The sequence below is a fragment of the Limulus polyphemus genome, unplaced genomic scaffold (assembly GCF_000517525.1).
Source record: "Limulus polyphemus unplaced genomic scaffold, Limulus_polyphemus-2.1.2 Scaffold849, whole genome shotgun sequence".
Classification (NCBI taxonomy): Eukaryota; Metazoa; Arthropoda; class Merostomata; order Xiphosura; family Limulidae; genus Limulus; species Limulus polyphemus.
Window position 1 is genome coordinate 55,655 of NW_013666459.1, and position 7,645 is coordinate 63,299.

At 33.2% G+C, this 7,645-nt stretch overlaps 1 protein-coding gene and 1 long non-coding RNA gene across 7 annotated transcripts in view; one reads left to right on the plus strand and one right to left on the minus strand.

The window, feature by feature from the left end:
* Nucleotides 1-7,645, plus strand: part of LOC106460854 (zinc finger protein 608-like) — a 158,022-nt gene that overhangs the window by 42,391 nt on the left and 107,986 nt on the right. The window lies entirely within an intron of this gene.
* The window catches only part of LOC111086106, a 52,480-nt gene continuing 44,877 nt past the window's right edge, over nucleotides 43-7,645 (minus strand). For all 6 annotated transcript variants that reach the window (XR_002610859.1, XR_002610861.1, XR_002610857.1 and 3 more), the window contains one exon: nucleotides 43-1,343. This is a non-coding gene — a long non-coding RNA (uncharacterized LOC111086106). The remainder of the gene's footprint in view (nucleotides 1,344-7,645) is intronic.

Consider the following 7,645-nt stretch of genomic DNA (forward strand, 5'->3'; position numbering starts at 1 on the left):
GACTGCAATAAGCAAACAACCAACTTGATCACTACACGGCGTAGCTTTGCGCGAAATTCATAGCAAACTACTTCAATTTTATTTGCCACAACCATTGCCTAACATCTCGTTACCTGGGCTAATTTTATATAAGTGTAAAGAACGTCTGAAATGCTATTTTTATGTTGTATAAACAAATTAATTAAGAGAGTATGAGGAAAAAAAATACAGTTGTGCTTATTATAATCATTTTTCTCAGGCCTAAAAGAACTTATTCCTGGCACGTATTACATATTTTCATATTGAAACAGCTTGGGCAAATGATTTTTCATAACACTCTATACACATACATAAATAGCTGACAACAAACTCACAAAAGTTTTTTTTTGTGCGCGTGTTTGTTATCTTCAAACCTGAGCGGTATCTTATTCGATACATGACCCCTAAAGTTCAGGCATAGTCATCCCTAATTTAAAACTGCTCACCATGGGGAAAGCAATCAAGCAACAGCATCTCTCACCTACGCAGCTACTCTGAATCGAATAAGGGGGATTGGCTTTCATCATTATAATGCTCTCACAGCTAAAAATGTGAAACATGTTCAGCGGCATATCGTGACTCAAACCCTAGACCTTTCGACCTACAGCACAGCAAACAAAGCACTAGATCACTTATGGCATCCTCAAAAGATAAGATTGTAAGCTCAGAGGCGTGACTCGCTGATTTTAATATCTTCTAAATTTATTGACTAAGACTAAGTAATATCTAATATAGTACATCGCTAGGGATCATCAGTTTCTTTTTGTAACTAATAAAGAAACTGTTTTCATATTGCTTTAACCCTACTTCAGATTATCTTCATGTTACAGTAATACTAATAATATTAGTAAGAATGATGGTGTTTCAGTGCAAGGTAGAACACATTTTATATGTTGTTGATTCTTGCGAACTGAATGTTCTGAGACGTGAAGAATAGCAAACAGAATGTTAATACGAATATTCCGTAATGTTAATCATATAAACTTCTAAACATTTTATTAGTAAGTGCTACTGATAAACTATTTTAAATGGCAAAACGCTCTAAATTAAACAGATAAAAAACGGGATATAATAACCGTAGCTTTGGAAAACAATGTATGAAGTGCGTACAGGTGAAGAAAGACCGCTAAAGCTGCTTTCTGTACTACAGGATGGTTTGTTACATTAAGCCACTCAACCGCTTCTGTGTTCTGAGAACATTCCCTCCCCCTTCTGACGTGGGGGAAGAATTAATAGCTCGTTCCATGAAGTGAGAAGTGGTCCAGAAAATCCTATTGAGTGAACGGCGCCGTCCATCACGAGGCAGCAAGCTGGCATTCCCGAATCTGAAACGAGCGCATAAGGTTGAATTGGCGGCATCAGACAAAGCACGTATCGGTGTCAGAAAAGAGATTTACAACTGATGAAGTAACACAAAATACAAATTATACAGAGAAGAAGCAAGTTATATATTGTATATACATGTTTATTGAAAATGAAGTATACACAATAAAAAGGTTATAAATCTGTTAGGTGTGCTTTTATTCAGTAAAAAAAGTGACTTTAATAACAGTTTTTAAATCTTTTAAATTACATCCCACAATAGAAGAATGAAACAAAAGTAAGTCGTACCAGTTTGAAACAAACAAGTCTGAGCGTACAATTCAAGCAAGATTTGTGCAGTTTTTACTGATTTTCAAACTAAAGTTGAGATAAATGGCTGGTTTTAAAGGTGCTCAATTTTGTTTCGGTTTCAAGGCAGAACACACTTTGAATTTTGCTGATTCATGCCTGTTGAATTTGATGTATAGCACTATATTTTAGATTAATAACCAGCAGTTTATATAACTTTCAACCAACATTGGTCTAGACTCAAGGTACGTGAAGTATGGTAAACAGAATGTTAACGCAACATTCCAGAATAATGCTGATAGAATGTGCTACCGACAAATTGTTTTAACTGGTACAGCTTTTAATATGAGATTGAATATATGGCTATGTGCACACACTGGTCTAGACTCAAGGTACGTGAAGTATGGTAAACAGAATGTTAACGCAACATTCCAGAATAATGCTGATAGAATGTGCTACCGACAAATTGTTTTAACTGGTACAGCTTTTAATATGAGATTGAATATATGGCTATGTGCACACACTTAAGAAAAATCATAGAATTAGAAACAAGAAAGATTGCTATGATTTATGTTAGGAATCAGGGGAAATCATAAAAGAAAGTTCTTAGTTATCTCTCTTTAGCCAAATTATTACAACTTAAGTTTGGTTAAGCCTATGGCCTATATAAATAAGACCAGATAATCTAATGACCTTCAGAGAGGGGAAGTTACAAGGCAAAACAACACCGATTGTGATAACCAGGGTGAAACACAGGTCGCAACGCATTGAAGGCCTGCCTACATCAAGTACAATTAGTCCTGACCCGGACATAACAAAATACTGCTACAAAAAGTTAAATATACCAACTTTGTTCTTACTGAATAAAATGTGTTTAAACGTATGACATAGATTTGTTTGAATATATATATATATATATTACTGTAGTTACAACATATTCACAAATTTAAACGTTACCTCTATTCGACAACAAATTGATGATGTTATTGATAGTAGGTTAAGAACTGTGTTCTCTAACAGTAAAACAATTTGGGCTAGAAGACGACCCTCAAAATTCTATAGAATTCTTAATTCCCAGAAGCAAGATAAACAACAACAACAACAAAATTTGACAAAACGATACCTTTACATGTGAAAGAAAAAATTGCCTAACTTGTTACACGAATTACTTGCGAAATAGAAATACTGTTATAAGTACTAAAGTGAACGTATTTTTAATAATAAATTTAATTGTAATGCTAACAATGTATTTTACGTTCTAAAATGCTCCGGTTCTGAGAATGTATGTGTTGGCGGAACTAAATCTAAGATTATGAGGGAATTTACAATGATATTATATCATGTTCTAAAAATACTAAAAATTGGCTCCTACTTATCAGTAAACGTGTATTTTCCTGCATTTAAATAATTGTAACAGCTTAAAAGAACCGAATTTTCAAGTATTTCCATTTTTATACTATAAAATTAACAAATAAGAGATTATTTTTAAAAGATTTTGAATATCATTTAATTACAATTATAATATCCAATAGAGGGCGAGTTTATAATAGCGGTAAAGTTAGTATTCTGCAATTCAACAAACTTGAACTATAAATGAGTACGTGACAAAAAATGCTATTACAAAGAATACTTAACAATCAAATACCTATTCGTAAGCATTATTTTGTAATGATTTTATCATTAAATAGTAATTAAGGGAAAAAATTTCTGCGTATTAAGGTGATGCTCACATTTTGATGGTTTTAATTTTATTTACGGATTTTATTTATATAGTGTACCTTTCCTGATTTTATTTTAGTAACTTATATATGAGATTAAACGTAATTGGGGGTTTGCTACTTTTATATTTATTTCTATACGTTACTTCATATACATAGTTTTATAGATTTGTACCACTAGAAGTAACGAAACCGATTTGATTCAAAATAAAATACGATTTTGCGATAAAAGACGAAGATTAAAACAGATTTTCACTTGTATACTAATATTCTTTAAGTAAAATCCTTGACTTTTGCTTATATATATATATATATATATATAAAGTTACATCATGTGAAAACAGATGACATAAGGGGTCTGTCTGTCTATCACCAGGCCATTAACCCAGATAGCAAAGAGGGTAGCATGCGCCTTCGAAATTTCTCTGTAAATTAGTACTTTTGATGGGCTAAACTCCGTTGTGAAATGCCATACAAATCTATAAAAAGGTGTTCAATGATCACCGTTGTTGAGAACGTTTCACTGTAGCCTGGATATAGCAGTAGCCACAGACTCATAGGATGAATTCATAATGTGTACACACTGTTGGAAACTATTGTAGTTTCAAAATTATCTTTTGTTCGTTTGACTAGATAAATCATCAATGCTTGAATAGAATAATTAAATTAACAACATTCTCGTCATTATTTCAATATTAATTATAACACTTGTAATGTTATAAATACTGTTTGTAAATGTCAACAAATATGTTTAAACCAATGTAATGAACCTTGAAATAACTGTTATGTTTTCTACAAAATATAAATGTGTAGATACGGAGGTTTAGAATATATAACTCTCAACATATGGTGTATATGAAACCCTACAAGTCCTGGAAGTGAGGGTTGGTGGGTGCATAAAAACCAACAAGTCAGGGGATGGGGAGAATATAGAAAATATGTAACTCCCTAAATAATGGGTCATTTTTGAAAATGTCGAACACGTATGTGTACTCTCTAAACAAAGGGAGCGAATGACCCCGAGTGTTTATCTAAATCAACATGAGAGCCACAAGTCAAAACGACTGAAAACCGTGTTCTATATATCTAAAGACTGTGCATCTTTGAAGATTATGTAAAACTCGGCAAGAGAAACTATTCTGATTTAATAATTATGATCAGATATCTAAATGTCTGAGAGATCGCAACTTTTACTAATATTAACTTCCAATCAAAGCAAGTTACTTATACAGATCAGAACTAAAGAAATCAGGTCAGTAATAATTATAGCTAATTTAATTCTACTATTCATAAACTAGTACTTCTAGTAACGACTAGAAAGCATTGTTTCATCAGTTACGTAGCCTCGCTGTTAGCGATGTAATCCGAATATCTCACGAAGTTTAGCCAGCTCAGAAGATTGAGGTTAGTACTAAATCCGTATATTAAACTAAGAAGTCCCCCCGGTGGGACAGCGGTAAGTCTACGGATTTACAACGCTAAAATATGGAGTTCAATTCCCCGCTGTGGTTACAGCAGACAGCCCAACGTGGCTTGTCCTACAAAAGACAAACAAACAATTTAAACTACAGTGTAAAATAATACTTATAACAAAAATACTAAAAGTAGATATATTGAATGTTCTAACGAATACTATAAATGAAGAAAGAAACAATAGAGTGTAACTTACTTACGGAACATATAAATACTAGTAATTTACTTAATTTAATATCGCAGATTTCATGTTTCGAAGCTAACAGTTAAAGTTTGTATGTTAGTAAGGTATTCTATTAAATAACGAACCACACATAGTTACTGCAAGTAAGTTTAAAATTCGTTTTGTGAAAAGTATGTTTGTTTGTTTGTGATTAAGCACAATGGGTACCGAAACTCGGATTCTAGCGTTGTAAGTCCGCAGACATACCGCTGTGCCAGTGGGGGGCATTTGTGAAAAGAGAAAAAATAAACGGTTTAGCGATTACCAGTAAAATATCTTAACAGAACTTTATACACTTAACACAAACACATGTACATGGAAGAAAATAACGACCTACTGTAAATAAAATATAAAAAACTACATGTTATTAAGAAAGTGCGGTATGTTCACGGACTTTCAACGCTAGAACCCAGGTTTCGATACCCGTGGTGGGCAGAGCACAGATAATCAAATATGTAGCTTTGTGCTTAGTTACAAACAAACAAACTAAGAATGAAACTTTTAAAAGAACAAGATTGGCTAAACCCTTATAGTTTGAGAGTGATTGGGAGAACATGTATACGAGCTAAGTTAGGGTGTTGGGTTGCGAATCCAATGGTTCGGTGTTTGATAGATGTCGCTGAATACGCTTTGCACTTTTAGCTAGGGGAGCGTTAAAAAACTGATGTGAATTTCATTATTTGATCATGGACCAAAATTAGGACTACTAGATATCGCGAATCGAGTGGGTTTGTTACTTGATCATTTAGTTGACCTGATAATTACTCATGAGTACAAGGTTGGGATATTATTTGAAGAACTTTAATTAGTACGATTTTGACATTTAGGAGGTACCAGAAAAAAAAATAAAGGCATGTAACTTGTGAAAATGGTGTTTGGTTTTATTTGTTGTTTCGCAGCTTTTGTTTTTAAGAGATAAAGCTATTTTTATGTATGTGTAGAACATTGTATGCTATTTAACTATTATTCCTTTCACTCAAACCGCAGTAACCGTAATTTACTTGTAACAGATTATACGTTATCATAAATAATATTGTTGAGCGCTGATTTTAATTTTGAGATAACATTACTGTGTATGTATCAATGAAGCATATAATTCATATTTGAGCCACTGGTATGATTCAAGCAAGTAGCATTAAAATCTGCTTGAAAAATATCTAATTAGTAATGAAAAGAAGCTAGTAATCTTAGACTTAAACTGTAAACATTAATATGTTAAATATATTAATTTTTCTATTCCAGTTGGGCCTAACCATCGTAAAATATAAGTTGTAAGCAAGAACTGTAGTGGCTCAGTTACTTTTACCTGAGAAAACTCTAATTAGGCTGTTCTAGTTAGGTTGCCCTAAAGAAATACTTCTCTTCCGCTATGTGTGTGTCTCAAAGCTTGCGAGTACTTAGCATACACTTGAGTGATCGATATGTTGTTAGCTGTGTGTGTTCTATAGCAGCTTGCTTAGTGCGCCCGAGGGAGTGTTTAAACAGATGAGGCGCACTTTACGAATAGTGCTTTTTCTTTTTAAGCTGGCGAATAATGCAAATAGTGGGGATGATTTGAATATATATATTTATTTTTTCTTTCTAGGTATTTAGTATTTGATTTATTTTTGCTTAAAACTTTAAGGTAGCGGTAAAAAATACATGTTCACGTTTGTATATACACTCTAACGCTTTTTGTAATAGAGTAGTTGTCACTCCCCTCATCTCTATCTATCTATCTATGCATGAATTATCTTTATCAAATGAAAGTGTCATGCGTATCTAAAACCTAACTAGTGCTTGTGTAACTAACTAACTTCAGTACAATTGCTTCTTCGCGTAGTGTTGTTTCCAGATGAGGGAGTTCCGGAAATTACGGCAGTTATCCTACTTTACCGAACAGAGAGTTGATTGAGCCAAGCTCACACTCTCACACATGATTTTCTTTTTCTTCCCCACTTCTCTTTCCCTCTTCATCCCCTTCGTTTCCTGTGGTAAGAGTACAATTACCGTTGAGAGATTAGGCAATTTTACAGGGCAACGAGACAATATCGGTTGCTATGGCAACGTGTGTAACGACTGTCAAATCCAATTGTCTATTTTTGCGTGAGAACGTCAGCTTCATCAAGATAATCACTCCAGAAACATAATGGCTTATGTCAAATGGACAAAAAAATTATCTTTTAGTACAAAAGACAATATAATTTTCGCAACAATTTTATAGTAATCAATAGATTTCATTATAAAACAGAAAACTCCATCAACTTAACTATGACTTATTTCTTGCAAATATGAATATAGTATTACAGAGATAAAAATCCAATTATCTTATATCATACACCAATAATGCAATATTTCTTCAGGCATAAGAAATTGCCCGCTGTAGTATAAAAACACGACAGTGTCTTTTTATTCTAGATAATGTTTTAAAAGTATTATTATCAGGCTGCTTTCTAAACTCACTGTTTGAAATTTTAATTAGACGGTGATTTCTTTACTACCAGTAAAGATAACTCCAATAACGCTACATATGGGAGCATGGGCCGCCCATTTCACTATATTTAGTTATGATACACGATCTGTTCGTTTGATGAAATGGTACCCTTGTTTGTTTGTTTGTTTG